The 19,805-nt window shown below is 35.5% G+C and overlaps 1 protein-coding gene across 6 annotated transcripts in view; it reads left to right on the top strand.

The window, feature by feature from the left end:
- The window catches only part of ncam2 (neural cell adhesion molecule 2), a 241,160-nt gene that overhangs the window by 43,586 nt on the left and 177,769 nt on the right, over nucleotides 1-19,805 (top strand). The window lies entirely within an intron of this gene.

The following is a 19,805-nucleotide window of genomic DNA, read 5'->3' as shown; positions in this document are numbered from 1 at the left end:
ATGAGTATAACAGCTAGCTGTTAGCACTGCAGATGTTGCACCTTTATAATATTTGTGGAATGGTAGTGTTGATGCCTAAAGAGTGTGAATATGGTTGTTAAAAATGTACCTTCAAAGGTCTGTTGACATTTGTTTTTGTTTTTTTTTAGGTTAATTGAACTTTCATCATTATAGTCCCCTTTGTCTCACTTCATCTTTCCTACAGTGAAGCATATTCGATAAAAGTTTTTGGTCCCCTCTGTTAGTTCGGTTAGTTCCTGGCTTGCCTATTCTTCTTTAGTGTTCAGGCATTTGTGGACTAAAGGTGTACAGAGCGCCCTCCGGCTGCAAGTATGAATGAAAACACAGTATCCAGCACTCATAGTAATGACAATAAATCCTGAATAAATATTACTCTTCTGTATAGAAAATTGACAAACATATGAGAATCCATCAATATTTCTCCAAATGTGCATGCTTTTAAGCTAAAAGCCTATATGAAATGCCATAGAGGTAACATAATTGTTCAGACACTTTGCATCACAGAAATACATTATATTTTAAAGAATATAATAGAATACCATTATTTTAAATTGTAATAATATTTCACAGTATTGCTGTTTTTTCTGTATGTTTGATTTATACCATGATGAGATTTGAATCATGATTACAGAGGGTTTTTTCACAGCCTACCTGACTGAAAGGCCTCATTAATATGCAAGTCATTTCAGGTCATTATTATGTGATTCTTTTGTCTTCTCAGGTGAGAATCACCCATTATACATGAGGATTCACGCCTCCATGCATACTGTGTTTCTTGACCAAAGATGTTTTAGAAAATTTAAATCTCTCTATTGTTTTATATGAACAAGCAGGCAGCATAATTTTTACCTCATTTTGAAGCAAAAACTCTAGTCTACAACCTCAAATACCCAGAAGTCTTGTGAACAAAGATTATATATATTTTTTTTGGCTTTATTTCAGTGACTCAAGTTTTTTGTTTTTTCAATAACCACGCATAAACGTTATTCCTTCAAAAACACAAACATGTACATACATGTTCCTTACATGTTATTGTAGCCTAGTTTGTGCTGAATACAGTGTAATGACACTTTTTCCATTAATATGTTTATGAACAACTGAAAAAAGCACAAATGTCAGGGCATGTCAAAACTTCTCCAGGGTCCCAAAAATCCTCAGACCCCTGAGGGTTAATCGACTAAGAGAGTTTGTACAAAGTGTGTATGCTCACCTCTTCATGTGTGACTTCCAAAGCATAGAAATCCTGTGCATGTATCATAATTTTAAAAACACAAACTCACCATTGATCACAGAGGAAATGGTCGTATGCAGCTGTTTTATGGCCCCTTTAATTCAGTAATTGAAAGATGGTTTCAGCTGAATAAGTGCCACTCAGAAAGGCTCCCACTCAGGTGAAACACTGATAATGGCCCCTAACTGCTTCTTGGACTCTGGCCCAAGTGGGCAAAGAAAACTCCATTTTCATTTTTCCATTTTTATTTTAGGACTTATATATTATCGGAGTGGTTCTCTCTCGATTAGCTCAGAACTAATCAAGTGTGTAACCGCATGCTGCTAATTTATGAGCTAACTCACAATGCCAGACTAAAGAGCCTGGCAGGAGTGCTTAACCAGGAAACTTAAAGAGAAAATGTTATCAAACTCGCATTAGCAAGTGGAGCAGAAAATGTTGGGGGAGCTAATAGCCTTTTGTTTTAAAGCATATTCTGTGCAGCTGTAAATGTGCCTAAATGTGTCTTTATTAAAATATAGAGTGAAATAGCATTATATGAAGCCATTATGAATTAAGGTATATGATGATAATATAGTGGGATAAAAATATATTTGAGGAAGGATTCTTCAGCACTCCAGGAGTCTCTCAGAGTTTCTTTCTACACATAGATATTGAAATGTCATTTGGAAAATGTTATTGTCAGTGTTTTAACTGACTAGGTGTCAGGCAAGTGTACTGTTTGCAGTAACCTTTAAAGACTACATGACGCATCAAAGTCTTAAAGGGATTGTTCACTCAAATCTGAAAATTCTGTCATCATTTACTCAAACTCATGCAGTTCCCAACCTGTATGATTTCCTTTATTCTAAAGCAGATATTTTAAATAACTGTTTTTGTCCTATATATTAAAAGTCAATGGGGTCCAAAACAACATTAGACTCCATTGACTTTCACTGTATAGACCAACAACACTGAGACATTCTTCAAAATATCTTTTTTTTATCTTCTTTACAGGTTTGGAACATCTTATGAGTTAGTAAATATTTTTATTTTTTGGGTAAGCTATCCCTTTAACACCTTTTCCTAAAGAAAAAGGCAATTTAATACACACACATTTTTTTTTTAAATGGGATCACACGAAACAAGTTTTGAGTTACTAAGATATCATAGTTGCCCGCAGTAAACATTTTCACGAGAACTCACTTGTGTTATGGATGTGGTTGATTATACTAGTCCAGGGTGATAAACTGTTCTAATTTTGCACAATCTGAGATAAAAGTCTCCCTTCGGTGCTTCCTTAATTATTCCTATCAGTTTTTTTTTTTTTTTTTTTTTTCTGGTGTATGTTTATTCTTATTCATTGAGATAAGCTTGAATGGACTGCAAGCTGTTACCAACCCCTCGAGCCACTGGTGGTGTTCAGTGATTATCAATTGCAGTTTTTCTCCAGACCTCCTGGGGGAGTTTTGACATCTAATTAGCAGTAACAATAAAAGTAGAAGATATTAATCAAGAAGGTCTGAAATACCTGGAGAAAGCTATCTGTTCACATTCCCATTCATCTCAACTGCAGTTTTTGGCTAGCCCAGGACCTGGTAGTATGTGACCTTGCTTGTAAGTATGTAAATATAAATATATATTATTTATATTTATATTAATAATGAGACATTTTAACTGTTATATGGACCTGTCATCAGAATCTACAGAAAATCAGCTAGAATGTACATTGTAGTTTTCTTTTTAGCAACCAGCTTTTCACAGAGTGATTTATTTGATTGATATCATTCTGGCCGCAATTTGTCAGTTGCATAATATTTAATGGGTCATGAAAACCCATATTTTAACACCAGTTCTCAAGGCAGTTTTGAAAAAAGGCTGCATACATGGACAACACAACAATGTCTTCTGATTCAATCAGTTTTATTTCACTCTCATTGGAAAGCATCAAAGGTTCACACAAATGCATGGTGCAATTCACCATTGCATGCATCAAAATGAACAAATATATTATACTTGGATTTGCAAGCTCATTGTACATTACACAAATGCATATATATATATATATATATATATATATATATATATATATATATATATATATATATATATATATATATATATATATATATATATATATATATATATATATATACACACATTGCCGTTCAAAAGTTTGGGATTAGTATGATTTCTAAAGGATCATGTGACACTGAAGACTGTTGTAATGATGCTGAAAATTCAGCTATGCCAACACAGGAATAAATTACATTTTAAAATATATTCACACAGAAAACAGTTATTTTAAATTGTAATAATATTTCACAATATTACTGGGGTTTTTTTGTTGTATTTTTAATGAAATAAATGCAGCTGTGTGAGCATAAGAGAATTATTTTAAAAACAACAAAAATCTTACTGATCCCAAACTTTTGAACTGCAGGACATCACATCCAAGCCAAAACCAAGATATATATGGCTTGGTTTTGGCTTGGATGTGATGTTCCGAATAACCAACACATGCAACAAATTTCCATTTGAAGGCCAATAGTCCTGAGAACCCTGAGATGTAAAACCCAGTGCGATGACCTTATGGTGGGATTGTAGACACCTAACTCAGCCAACATAGATTAGCGGAAAACAGGGACAGCCTCAGACATAAAGGACAACGACTAATCACCCTATAAAACAAAACATCCTCATTCAACTCGACACTTTAATACTTTATTTGAACGGCTGGCTCCCATAATTGAATTGGCCGTGGTGTGTTGGTGGGGCAGAATTTACTGGCTCTGAGCAGTAGTCTGCATGATGGGAGTCAGAAAGGTTACCTTTTATCCCCAAAGATTGCCCATTACAGGGGCTAAGTGGCTTTTTTATGGCCTCCTCTTCACTATTGCCCAGGTCTATACTGGATGGAGGACTTAGAGGACTTCTTATGGTCTGGGGGGGTGTTGTTTAAAGAGGATCAGGGGAATGATGGCTCTCTTGCTGCACTCCCTCAACCGTATCAGCCCCCCATATCTGATGAGTCGCTCACCTTTTAGCGTCTCTTTATCCCGGCTTTGTGCAGAGATAAAACACCGGTGCTACCGTAAGAGGAGGCTCGATTGGATCTATGATGTCCACATTAGGGGGTGAAAGAAGACATTAAAGTCTTCCTGGCAAGCTTGCACTCTTTGTCTGAGTGGAGATTGGATGGATTCAATTTTTTTACGTTTTTATCCTCAGGTTGTTTGGATGATATGGAGTCAGCTCTAACCCTTATTAAGGACTTCACTGAATAAAGCAAGTCCATATGAGTTAAAGTGCTCTTATTATGTTATTTTAAAGGCTCCTGATTTTGATTTGAAATCACCTACAATAAGTTTGCATCCCATCCAAGGTAAATATATATATATATATATATATATATATATATATATATATATATATATATATATATATATATATATATATATATATATATATATATATATATATATATATATATATATATATATATATATATATATATATATATATATATGCATTGCACATCACCATATTTTTTCAAAGAGTCTGAAAACGGTCTAGGCTTCAGCTGCAGTGTTTGAGGGTGGGTCAAAGTAGATGTTATTCGTGGGAAGCCCTTGAGGACCATAGGCTGGCATTATGCAAATTTGTTACAGTGTTATATGTATGTAACAGGAAGTGAGCCTGGAATTGCTAATGCCTTGTTTCTGCAGTTAAGAATCGATTCTTTCTTTTAGGAGACTTTATTTGTTGTGCACTTTGATCTTTAAAACTTTGCAGAACTTTTACATTCACAAACAGCTAGATAACACAGCATGAAAGGTAATATTCGAAAAAGCATAATAGAGGCACTTTAATGCTGAAACTTTTGACTACCGAACTGTCCACAAAAACATATTAAGTTAATAATAGTGAGAGAACAGATAATGTGATGGTTTTGTCCCTAATGGCCTAGATGTTTGGTCAACAAAATGGTATTTGCAGTGCAACTGTGCACAAGTGGTTGTAAGCCGCATACTAACAGAATGGCAATGCTTTGGATTTTTACCTTTGGAGATTACCTGCTGTATTGATGTATATATATTTATTTATTTTTATTTTTTTCTTTTGTTCAGCACCACAAAAACAGGACCACAAGAAGCACCGGTCTTTTAAAAAATATAGGAGAAAAATTTATTCTCACAAATTAGCTGACACTAATTCAGCACATTCTTAGGCCCCGCTTACACTAGTGCGTTTTCGTTTTAAAGGTGCCCAAGAATGCTTTTTCACAAGATGTAATGTAAGTCTAAGGTGTCCCCTGAATGTGTCTGTGAAGTTTCAGCTCAAAATACCCCATAGATTTTTTTAAATTAATTTTTTTAACTGCCTATTTTGGGGCATCATTAACTATGCACTGATTTTTTTCAGCACGCCGCCCCTTTAATTCGCGTGCTCCCTGCCACACAAGCTCTCGATTATATTACAGCACATTTACAAAGTTCACACAGCTAATATAACCCTCAAATGGATCTTTACAAGATGTTCGTCATGCATGCTGTATGCATGCTTTGAATTATGTGAGTAAAGTATTTATTTGGATGTTTATATTTTATTCTCTATGAGTTTGAGGCTGTGCTCCGTGGCTAACGGCTAATGTTACACTGTTGGAGAGATTTATAAAGAATGAAGTTGTGTTTATGAATTATACAGACTGCAAGTGTTTAAAAATGAAAATAGCGACGACTCTCTTGTCTCCATGAATTCAGTAAGAAACGATGGTAACTTTAACCACATTTAACAGTACATTAGCAGCATGCTAACGAAACATTTAGATAGACAATTTACAAATATCACTAAAAATATCATGCGATCATGGATCATGTCAGTTATTATTGCTCCATCTGCCATTTTCGCTGTTGTTCTTGCTTGCTTACCTAGTTTGTTGATTCACCTGTGCAGATCCAGATGTTACTGGCTGCCCTTGTCTAATGCCTTTCATAATGTTGGGAACATGGGCTGGCATATGCAAATATTGGGGCGTACACCCCGACTGTTACGTAACAGTCAGTGTTATGTTGAGATCCGCGTGTTTTCCGGAAGTCTTTTAAACAAATGAGATTTACATAAGAAAGAGAAAGCAATGGAGTTTGAAACTCAATGTATGTCTTTTCCATGTACTGAACTCTTGTTTTTCAACTATGCCAAGGTAAATTCAAATTTTGAATCTAGGGCACCTTTAAAACGCATACGTTTTGCTACGGTTACGCCTGTTGTTTACACTACCCTGGCATTTTCGTCCCTCGAAAGTGGAGACTTTTGAAAATGATGGCGTGGCTGCCCACGTTCGCTCTGCGTATCCTTGACAACTGTGTAACACTAACATGGAGACTGAACTGCAATCTTTGCTGGCTTTGTTGTAATTTTTAGCAGCCATTGTGCAGTTAAACTAAGCATTTTATTAATACTGCAGCTACCTATATGCGCAAGAGGCAACTGTTTACGCTTGTACGCGCATGCCCAGTGTGCATGAACAGTCATGTGACATGCATTTTCGGCCATGTAGTGTAGACGGTGTGGAAACACCAGTGTAGACGAGGATCGTTTTCATTTTAAAACGCCGTTTTAAAACAAAAACACACTAGTGTAAATGGGGCCTTAGTCAAGCACATATATTTCAATTTTAGTTTCTTGTGAGGTGAATCAATTGCACTCCTTTTTATTGGGATATTTATTTATTTTTTTTTAGGTAAAATGTTTGTTTTTTCCTGTCATTTTCTACTGCTGTCTATTAAGTTATGATACCTTTTGAATTTCAACATGTCTTAATCTCTTGGTTGAATGGCAACTTGAATGGCGGGCTCTAATATGGTCACAGCTAGCTACTATACAAGATTTTATCTTTGCTGTAAAGGTGGATGGCATTTGTGATAATTGTTAAATAAGTATTGTTAAACTGTATTGAAATATTGAAACTTTTTCACTTAAAGTTTTGATTCATTAGCTGATTAAAATATCTTAAGGATTAATCTAATTTCTCATAATTCATTGTGCTCACTTTGACACTTTCTTTTAACACATTCTCGACAGATAAAGAATGTATAATATAAAGGTGAAGGCTATTCAAATTTATTAACACATTTATTAAAGCAATGATAGTATTACTTTAAAGTTTGCTCTTATCTGAGATACAGCAATATAATTTACGTTTTACAATCGCCCCCAGCCTCCCACATGGTCTCTAAAACTTTGTCTTAAATTCTTATTAGGATCTAATCTTTCTCATTAAAAATCTATTAATGATACAGTTAAATTTGGTGCATATATTTTTTTCTTACAGAGATTGCAGGTAGTAATGTGTGATTAATTAAGGAAAATTTAAGAAATGTTAAAATTGCCCCTGGTCTCCCTTACCTCATTCCCCCAAAAAACTACATATTTTGAGAAACCCAAAGTTTAGAAGGTAAAGCACAAATGCAGTGAGACTTGCTTGGTTTTTCTCAGCTACTCTTGACTGCCAGCAATATTTTCATACCAGTCCTCTCTTGCTGCCAGTAAGAGCTTTCTTATGCTTCTCATGGTGGAGCATTATGCCACTGCCAGCCACTGCAGCAGCCAGACAAACAGACAAGTTACTGTAAAAATGTCTCTGTTGGCAGACGTTTCAGCCAGGCACTTGACTGAATTTCACAGAGAACCTCTGCCAGTCGGATTCTTACATTGGCAAGACTAATTGCTACTTCCTCTAGCCTCTGCTAAATTAGCCTCTGCAGGATGATCTCCTCATAAACATGTGCCTTCTATACTGGAAGACTACACACACACACACACACACACACACACACACACACACACACACACACACACACACACACACACACACACACACACACACACACACACACACACACACACACACACACACACACACACACACACACACACACACACACACACACACACACACACACACAAAATGCATGGTCATGTCTGATATTAGCTAGAGAGAAAATAACTTTTGACCTGGTGTCATAATGTATAAAAATTGTAAAATAATTGCAGTTAGACAGTCATTTTTAGAAAATAAAGGCCTTCAGTATGAACCCTCTGCTTTGTTTTTGCTCACTGTACAATAATTTGTACTATAGTAAATCAAGCTGTTTTTTCAAAAGTTTTTTTTAAAAAATAAATTACTCCATTGTTGTTTTTGTCCTTAATAGTTCATCAGCAACATCAAATGTTGTTGTAGTTGTTTGTCAGTTGTTGATGAACATGTGATATGTAAATTAAAGATTAAACTGTATAATTTAACATTTTATGAGCTGTGACTTTTTCAAAAGAGCCATGTGTTTTTCAGTGTGTTTTAGTTAAGCTGGTCTCACTGATTCTACAGCAATACAGAGCACCTCTCTGACTTCTAAAACCAGCTACAGTCTGGTTGTGAATTAACAGACGATGTGTAAACGCCTGCTGCCGGTATGTTAATGCTGCAGAGGTATGCACAGTCACAAACCATCTTTTCCTCTGTGTGTGTGCATAATCTTTCTGTTCCATCTGTTTTACCTTAACACCAACTTAACGTCTTGGTGTGTGCATGTACAGTGTGTTTGTGTGTGCCGTACTCAAGTGTGCGTCCATCTACATGAGTTTGTTGTGATTGGATTACAGCCTAGATATTAATTAATCTCAACCAAGTGCATTAGGGAGAAATTTTTGGCACGTTCCCTGTTATTTCAAAACATGCGTAAACATGTTTGCGTGTGTGTATTTTATGCTTGTGAGAGTATAGGTAATAATTAAAGCAGGGCACGAGTGGTGCTCAATATGGATTTGGCCGGTTTATTTACCTCAAAACATATTTTACATATGTTTGAAAGGTTTAATCTTTACAGTACTAGTCTTCTGGCTCATGTTGGTAATTTAGAAATAAGGAATTTAGATATTTATGTCTAAATACATTCAAATATTTGGGGATAAGATTAAAAAATATGATTTTTTAAAAATGTTTTTGAAAGAAGTCTCTTATACTCAACAAGGCTGAATTTATTTGATCAAAAATACACTAAAACATTAACATTATATCAAATATTGTATATAAAGCAGCCATTACTCCAGTAATACAGTATATACAGTAAAAAATGCTGTACTTTGATGCTCTCCACAGAATTTGAACATTTTGCATAAAAATATGAGCCAAATTGTGCCCAGCTCATAAAGGCATAGCCTAAATACTCACTGCTGTAATTAATGCCAAAAAAAAAAAGTCTTACAAACTATTTATGTAGGAAAGATTGCACCCTTTTTCTCATTGACCGTTTTGGTGATGCATTTCCACCAGCTACTTTGCTGCCATTCATACCTCCATGAATCTTCTTAGTCTGGTCTAACTGCACACTGCAAACAGGAAACAATACAGGCAATCTCTCTCACCGGTTGAGAACAAAGTTTGTGTCTCTACTCTTTGCTGGGTGGTAATCATATCACCGTGTGGGTAATTGCTATTTCCAGTTAGCTCAAGGGCAGAAAGACAAGCTTGTCATTTCCTTCTCTTTGTTGGCTGTCTGTCACAAGTTTAGAAGTTGATCACCTCCTCCAGATTTCCTATCTGGTATTGCTATAGTCTCATATGAGCTCGCTGTCTTCTGCCTGTCTGCTAATGGCCTTCTTTGGTCTCCTAGGGGAGCGCTTAACTCTCTGTTGCCAGCCACACACACACACTTGTGTGAGTAGGGTCACTATTAATAAAAAGATGTGCTGGGGGAGCAGAAAAGATTTTGTGGTGATAGTCACTGTTGAAGCCAACTGAGCAGATGGTTTTAAATGTGCTTGGCCACCTCGCTAACCCCAACCTTTTTGACAAGGAAACGTATCCTCACAGGCTAATCTCACCGAATAAGGCCCTCAATGGCAGCATAGGGCTATATAGCATCTGTCACGGCAGAAGATTCCAGCATTATCAGTCATGCTACACACCAGTGTTGTGCACCATTCAGAATTTAATTGAGAATGACTTTTAAATTCAGGAATCGTATTTGGTAATTACTTTACAACAAGTTTTCATTTGTTTACATTGGTTAACTACATTAGTTAACATATAAAATAAAAATAAAAAAAATGTTTTTAAAATGATTAATCTTAGTTGATGTTAATTTCAACATTTACTAATACATTATTAGAATCAAAAGATGTATTATTTTATAGATCGAGCTAACTTGAACTAACAATACATTTTACAATAATGTACCATTTGTTAAAGGGTTAGTTCACCAAAAAATGAAAATTCTGTCATTAATTACATTAATAACCCACTTTTAATGTGTTGTGACAGATTGCCTCAGTTAAAGCAGCATGTGAACCGATCATCTTTTTCTACTACCTATAGCATAAAATAAACATGAATGAACATCAGAAGGTATGTTGTTTCAACCGCGGAAAGATGTCTATGCACACCATTTTTCTAGTTCAAGTCCACCTACGTTAATCTACTATTTCTCTGGTTTGTTTGTCGGACAAAATGCAGAATTCGGCATTTTAATTTGGTCAGATCGCCTGTCAATCAAACTCACGGCAAAGGGTGAATTTTTATTTGAATTTGAATATAAGAAAGTACAATTAAAATTAATTGAAATTCAAAGAAATGCATTTAACTAGAAAAGCAATATTTGTCAAGACAAACTTTTAACTTTGTTTGAAAGTTTTGAAAAAAAAAAAAAAAAAAAATGTATAAACTATAGACATTTATCTTTACTTCCTTTCCAGAATGCATTACCCTTGTTGAATTTCTTTGAGTTGCAATTGAGTAAATTCTTCTTCCTGTCATTCCAATTCAGATTCCAATACACCTGCCTGTAGGTGTGGACATTTCCATTCAAATTCACACTCCTGAATTGGCAAGAATCCAATTCTTCAATTTTGAATTTTGCACAACCCTGCCATACACCATCTGTTCCTCACTACGTCATGAAAATGGATCTTGAACTAGGCCAAGTCCATCCTTAGAGACGAGGTACAAGAGTGTGTGTGCGGGGAGATGCTCTTCGACGTACTGCGTGTCGACATCCATCCTCTTCTGGGTCGCCCTCCTACCTGCCTTACTCTGCGCACCAGGGCCTTGTTGACATTTTCATCTGTGTCGCCTGCAATTTATGTACGGTTAGTCTTGTGCCTGAGCACACTCCAGAACCGTGTAAATGCAAGCAGGGAGAAAAAGAACAAATTGCTTTTTTAAATTGCCCGGACAAGTATCCCGCTCTTAGCCAATAAAGACAAAGTACATAGCTCATCCTGAGGTGTGTTGCAGCGGGAGTCTGTGTTTTCCCAGTCACGTAGCGTACGTGAGGTAACAAATTATTTTCCGACAATAGACTGATATGATAATGACATGAGAGGCTTTAACTGCCTCTCATATTTCTTCATAAGGAAACTAGGGCGGCCGCATAAATCAAGATCTGTTGTTATGAGGAACTGAGGCAGGCAACAGTGTGACTTCATTTACAATAAGCTGTGTGTTGATGGGCGGATGATGTGGGGAATAAACTTGTGGACCCAGACGGAGCTCTGACTCTCTGTGGGTGGTAGCAGTGTCTCGGTCTGTCTAGTGTGGTTGGTCACCGCTGTCTCGTTCATACTGTTAACAAAGCACAATGTCCTATGGTATCAGTCTGCCTCGGACACTGATTTCTTGTGTTACTAATCCAATGGAAGCCTGTTTCCACCTCAGAACAAAAAAGTAAATGCATAATTCCAACTTTATCTCACAGTTGAGAGTTTATTTCTTGTGATTGCAACTTTATATCTTGCTATTTGACTTTGTATTTCACAGTTGCCACTTTATTTCTCTTGATTAGGACTTTTTTTGCAACTTTATATCTCACAATGTGACTTTAGACAGGAAGGGGCTGTCTGAGTGACACGTAAAATGACCAGTCACAGTTTGCGAGATGTTTAGAGACAGGTTAATCAGAAATTGGATATGAATTCAGTGCAAAGCTCAGTATAGAGAGTATACTTTGTTTTATTCACTCTAAAAAATGCTGGGTTAAAAACAACTAGGTTGGGTTGAAAATGGGCAAACCCAGCGATTGGGTTGTTTTAACCCAGTGGTTGGGTTAATTATTTGCCCAACAGGCTGGGCAGTTTTATTTAACCCAACTATTGTTTAAAAATGACTATATGGCTGCCTTAAAAATAACCCAAAATCAGACACATAATTACTAGAGGCAACAATTAATCAAAAGGTGAACATTTATTAATAAGCAATTTAATAAATGTTTATTTTTTAATTATTATTTATTAAACTTATTGATAAACGTCAATGTATTAAACATATTAAACATTAATTTCCAACTTACTTTGGGTTCATTTTAGTTGAACGATATAGTCATTTTTAAACAATAGTTGAGTTTTAAAATAAAGCAGGTTGGGCAAACATTTAACCCAACCACTGGGTTAAAACAACGCAATTGCTGGGTTTGTCCATTTTTTTTTTTAACCTAGCATTTTTAGCTACTAAGGTTTACTAAAGGTTTATGCATATAAAAATTGTGTGAATAGTATCAAAGACTATAGAATAACACAAGACGCGTCACTCATATTGTTTTGAATGGGAGAAAGTGCAACGCGCAATAATGGTGGAATAAGTCTCACCAACTAAATAAGAGCCACTCGGCGATTGGTAAAGTCTTTGCGTCACTGCAGCAGCTGTTAGAAGCTCCGGTTCCTATAGAAACAGTCAAGCGTGCGCTTAGCACTGCACATGCACACTAGCTTGATCCAGTCTGAAAAATACAGTTTTTTGTCATGATTCAAGCGTTTAGAAACAAAATTTATGAGACAGTTGTTGTCAGATTTCATTTGTGATTTCAAATAGGAAATTTAATCGAAAGCTTGGCAAACAGCTTTGGAGAATTTGATGTTTCCCCATTCAAAGAGATAGGAGCTGCACTTGCATGCCCAAGAGGCGTTTCAAAGATGGCAGCCGAGAGAAATGACTTGTCTTAAAGGGACTTTGATAGTATGCATAACAAATGCTTTAGCTGGCTTAGGATCCTAGTCTAGGATTAGAATCCTGTCTTTCTGATCCACAAAATAGTTTATCTTGTTAGTTTCTGCATGTTTTCTTTATTGAATATTTAATTTGAGACTTCCCTCTGTAAACAAATAAATAAAACACATCAATGCAAATAAAAAAAATGCCAATACAAATAGAATTAAAAAATAAAAATAAAACATCTGCAAAATGAAAATCATTTTGGAAATGGGAACTGTATGTGCGAAATTATGCAGAATGATACACATTCATATATCAAATTCACAACCTTTACAACCAAGTTTTATGTACATCAAGCATCATCAGTTGGTTCACCTCAATCCGTGGATGTTCCAGCTAACAATTCTTTTGTTTGGTTAGTTCTCTTTACTGACTTCTCATTGTGTACTTGGGTAAGTGTGTCTTGCTCAGAAAGGGTTAGAATTGTGAAAGGGGTGCAGAAATTTGCTATTGTGCATAATGATAATATGCATTATGCAAGTGCAATTATGTAAGTGACAAATCAGAACCTTCTTTTATAATTCCAAAGTACAGTCTCTTTTGTTATAATTGTGGACTTGACCTTGGTGAAACCAGGCATTTAAGTTTGTAAACCAACTGAGAGCCTATTTCTTATCCACAGCGAGGAACCTTCATTAAACTTTCCTTAAAATGTCAGGTTTGGAAATTGAAATTGTTTTACATTTTTTTTTATATGCTTAGCAATGACAGCTAAGAAAAAAGGCATAATTTACCCTGTTATCCTTTTTTTTAATATACAGTATATACAATTACAAAATTATATTCATTAGCCTGCCTGTAAGTCCTTCTCACGTGTTAACAAAGATCATAAATTAATGGCCTCTGTGTTTTGCTCTCCAGTTCTGTCTGATTATAGTGAGGCAAACACAAGATAATCCTTATATCAATTAATCAATCAGAAATCCCCTGCACGGTAATAGAATTCACTTCCATATATGCGTTTGTTGTGTCTTGGTGTTTTGCATGTGTTGTAGCAGGCGGTGAGCTGTAATTATGTCTTGTGTTAGACTGCTGTCAATCCATATTCGGCAGAGAAACAGGCCGCTTTTCAAGTGTGTGCTGATGAATTCTAACATCTATTTGTTTCCTGTGTTGTGAGGCCTCCCCAGAGCCGCTGTTACACACCTGGCTTAAACATCACACGATTTTTGATAAACGTACTTCGCCCCTAGATGAGAAAGCGAGCGTCTGTCAAGACATCAGAAATGCTAAATGAACGTGACACATGCAGTTTGCTTTTGATATCCCTGATGAAATTGCTAGGATATTTTGACAGATTTATGCTTCAAACAAACTCCCACCTTCCCTAATTGAGGACTTAATCTCTATTGTATTGGTGCTTGAATTCCAGCCTCCTTTACAACCGCACAAAGAGAATAGGCCTATATTACAAACATTGTTAATGTACATTAGGGCTGCACGATTTATCGCGATTAAACTGTACGCGATTTGGCAAAGGTTGCAATTATTTTATGCGCAGCTTGTCAGAGCTGTATGGCTCTGATTCATAGTAAATGCTTCTACATCTGAAAGCCAGAGGGCACTCTTGCAGAGAAACTCTAATATGCCCTGCTGCTGAAGAAGATAACACACTTCATATTGCTGTAGCTGAATAAACAGAAGATTGAAATGCTTTGATTGTTCAAACATGACTAATAAACACACGACTGCCTTATTCTGTGTAAGAAGCCACATCATCTCACAGAAGGATGCTCAGCTGTCGTTATGAAGTGAGTTTGGAGTAAAAACATGTTGTCTTTTGTTGGACAAGATGTTAATAAATGCTTCTCATGTTTAGAAAGATGTTTGACGTGTTGCTTTTTCAATGTACATTATAAGCAACTCAAACCTGCAGTGCTTTCAGATGGATTAGAATTTGGAGCTACACTTTATTGACTAAGCTGCGCATAAAAAAATAATCGCAGCCTTTGCGATTTCATAATCACACTAAGAATCACGTTTAAGCGATAATCGCTTTTAAGTTTTATTTTTCGTATCGTGCGATAAATCGTGCAGCCCTACAGTAACATTTTCAGTATGTAGGCCATATTTTTAGATGCAAATTTAAAATAGGGTGTGTCTCAATCAGCTCCCGAGCTCGTGAATCAGTATATCGTGTACATGAATTCGGGCACTGGTAAGGACAGTAAGCGAACGGTTTAGTGCCCTGGGAGGATTCTGCGATTGAGACAGCCCTTAAAATGGCAGAGTCTCTGATCAGTACCCTGACTACTGAACTAGGGAGCTGATTGAGTCACACCCAGCATTGCATTGTGCTTTAACCCTTCTCTGTCTGATCCACATTCAAGTGCCAAATTATTATATTTATATCTCTAGAGTATGTATATATTTGTAGTATGCATGTACCTCAGAGCATAAGTAATTGTGACTTTATTTCTCAAATTGCAACTTCATATCCACTATTGTAACTTTATAGCTCACAATTGCAATTTAATATCTTATATTTGTGACTTTATATCTCACTATTGCTACTTTATTTGACTTAATGGCAATTTTATACATCACAATTGTTACTTTGTCTTGGACATTTACATTTATTCATTTTACAGATGCTTTTATCCAAAGCGTCTTACAAATGAGGAATACAGCAAGCGATTCATTGTGAAAATAGACACAAGAATACAAATATAGCTGCAAGCAGCAATTACGGGGCCAAGCACAAAAACGGCACAAGAAGCCAGCCAACATGGCTGGGAGCATCAGACCAACAGCAGCAGTGAGCAATTAAAGACCTATTAAGATCATTTTAGGCAAAAGAGCTGAAAAATGATCAAAAATGAGGATTTACTGATTAATGTGGTATGGTCAAAGTGAGGTGACTGACCGAAACTGGTCCGAAACTACTCAGGCTCCTTCAGGGCATTGTGCTGATGACCCATACCCAGTTTCGTAAAGATACGCTAATGCGTTTGTAAAATACAACATTTTAGCACAAAATTAAAAATGGCCGACGGCCAAAATGTCCAATATGGGAAAATTGGTTATCATTCGACTCGACATGATGCCCCAAATCCAACAAGATCAAATTTATGATTTTTGGACAAACCCATCAGAAGTTATAAGGAAAAATATAAATTTTTCATATTTCCGCACCAGTCGGGGCGCTGCGCCGAAACACTGCATGATGCCTCGGGTCATGCTTGTGATGACATGTACGAAGTTTGGTCTGAATACGATGAACCGTTGCGGAGATACAGCCTTATGTCTATTTTTGCAAGCACTACGTACAATTCGTTCGCATGTTTTACGAAAACGGTTTGAGGAATCGACTTGAATTCCATAACTTTTTGTCAGCATGGTCTGAAGATGATCTGGTTCAATTTTCATGAAAATCAGAGTAACGGCCTAGGAGGAGTTCGAAAAAATACGTTTTTCAGAAAATTCTAAATGGTGGAAAAATTTTCGTGACGGAAAATGACGTCATAGTCGACTCGAATCGGCTTGACCCAAGGAATCAGAGGAAAATAATTTTTTTTCTAGCCCTTACGGTTCACAAGTTATTAGCATAAACATAAGTGCAACTTTGGACAGTTGGTGGCGCTAGAGGGATTAAGTTAGAGACTCCAAATTTGCTATGGACAAAGGTCAGACTGTCTTCTAACTGTGTGCCAAATTTCACAACTTTTTACCATACGGTTCTATGGGCTGCCATAGACTTCCAGAGCGGAAGAAGCAGAATAATAAGAACGCCAACGGATACAATAGGTGCCTACGCACCTTCGGTGCTTGGCCCCTAAAAATTCAAAGTTTCAGTATTGCATTTGCAGCTTTATTTCTCACAATTGCAACTTCATATCCCACAAGTGCAAATTTATAGCTCACAATTGCAATTTCATTTCTTATAATTGGGGCTTTATATCTCACAATTGTTACTTTGACTTAACTGCAAATTCTATATTAAATTCTCTACTTTAATTATCAAAATTGCGACTTTATATCTTACAGTTGTTACTTTATCTCATGTAATTGTAATTTGTTGGTCACAATCTCACAACTGTAAATTTTTATCACCACAATTGGTACTTAATTTCCTATTTTAAACTTTTTTATATAGTTTTTTTAATAGGAGGGTGGGGGAGTGGTGAAACAGGCTTACATAGAGGCCCATGTCAATGGCAAACCATCACTGCTAAGCCTCGTCATTTTTCTACATCCAGTTCAGAACAGCACAATGTCCTTCATATTTCTAGAAGATTCCTTGAATAGTCAGAAACTCTCGACTGTGGTGGCAGGTGTTGTCCGTGCGCTTGTCATTACGGCACATTATCTTCCATCAGCCGCACACATCAGTCTTTTTTATTGTTCAGCCATGCCTGGCATTGAGATGAAAGCCACGAAAAACACGCTCTGTCATCTGCTCTAACTGGCTTATACAAAGTGACTGTTATGTGTGTGCGGTTCAGCGGTGGGTCGGTATGCAGTGCCTGCTGTTGTCGGAGGTGAACGGTAGGTCGTTGTCTGGATGCTTGTGGTCCACTGCTTAAGGGACCTGTCAAGTCTGTTCAGTGTCAAATAGCTCTTTCACTCAGGTTGTCTGTTTGTCGGACTTAAAGGTGAAGTGTGTAATTTTTGCCCCTCTAGTAATGAAATTGCAAAATTAATGGTTGTTTTCTAACAAGTTTTCCAGACACTCCCCCTATCTGCCAGTGATGGGATGAACAGGTAATCCTGCTAAGTACCCACTGGTTGAGCTAATGTCGCAATGTTTTCCAAGTGCCACAGTATTCACATTTTTTGGGGCCATTTTTTTTTATAATTACAATGTTTAGAAGTGTCATTTAGGATGAAAAGATCAGTTCAATCAAAATGTTATTATAACTTCACTGCATATATTGTGAGAATATTATGCTGCATTTGTAGTTTTTTTGAAAAAAAAAAAAGGTATCTGTTACATTATATAATTGACTATTAGTAATATGTCATATTATGATATTAATTACTATTATAATTTAAGATTATGCTGGTAGTGATGGGGTATAAATGGGGGAAAATGTTAATATTTTAACACTGAAAGAATTACTCACTTGACCTTTAACTATTATGTTTTTCTGTTTATTCTTTTTTGTATAACAGTAACACTGTACTACTGTGATGTCAAGATAGACAATCTATCCCCTTTTCAGTGCTGTGTGTGCATCTCTCTGTGTGTGTGCGCATGTCCTTCACCAGTCAGGCAGAAATATGACAGCCACAACCGGGCTGATAGTTCTTCCAAATCATGCCGTTCGACCCTGACAGCTCCAATCTCCTCTCACTTTCCCTCGTTCTCGCCTTGCCCACAGAACAAGAGAGAATGATCTGGCTGCTCTGTTTCTTATTTAAATGAAAATATTATTACATTATGCCATGTTTCGTTTATCTGGAGATGGAGCCTCATGGAATCCTATCTCCACCATTGTGTGCTCTCTTTCTCTCTCTGCAGCCATAAATGTATTACATTTTAGTTGGTTCACTTACAATAGAAGAATGAGGCCTCTTTAATCCACTTGTTTTTGTTTTTCATCCATTAATCTATTTATGGGTGTTTTTTTCAACAGCAGGCACTTTCATGTCCCAGGGATTGATTTTTACTAACAGAACAGATTTGTATTATTTATGCAACATTTACAAATATATATATATATATATATATATATATATATATATATATATATATATATATATATATATATATATATATATATATATATATATATATATATATATATATATATATATATATATATATATATGAAAGTGAGTCTGGGACAATTTTATATATATATATATATATATATATATATATATATATATATATATATATATATATATATATATATATATATATATATATATATATATATATATATATTGTCCCAGACTCACTTTCAATCTTAAAATAAAAAAAATATATTTTTTTTTATTTTATTTTTGCCTATAATAATCCAGAAAAATAAACACAAACAATTTTGATTGTATTGTTCTATTTTTTTTTTTACTCTTTTAGAATATAAACATAATATATATATATATATATATATATATATATATATATATATATATATATATATATATATATATATATATATATATATATATATATATATATATATATATATATATATATATATATATATATATATATATATATATTTAAAATGTCATTTTCATTGCAAAATGCTGTTAAACTCTACAAAATTTAAAACATGGTGAAAAATTGACATTTGTTCAATGTAATATGATTAGGTAAATACTTAGTAGTTGGTAGGTAAAGTGCCTGTAGTTGAAGAGATGCCCTTGTATTATTTAAAAATAAAATTGTTTTATAACCTGTCTTTACACATGCAGGATCGGGCTTGCCGCATGAAACACGAATACTCATTGTCTCCTATGATATATCTATAGTAGAATGATAATTAGTTTTCATATCAAGCGATATGATTGTGATAAAGATGAGGATGAATTCTCGACCTTGTAGTTTTAACTACTTCTGTCTAATGACAGAGAGAG

This window comes from Megalobrama amblycephala, linkage group LG6 (genome assembly GCF_018812025.1).
Source record: "Megalobrama amblycephala isolate DHTTF-2021 linkage group LG6, ASM1881202v1, whole genome shotgun sequence".
Classification (NCBI taxonomy): Eukaryota; Metazoa; Chordata; class Actinopteri; order Cypriniformes; family Xenocyprididae; genus Megalobrama; species Megalobrama amblycephala.
The sequence above is the reverse complement of the archived record's forward strand: the minus strand, read 5'-3'. Positions and strand labels throughout refer to the sequence as shown.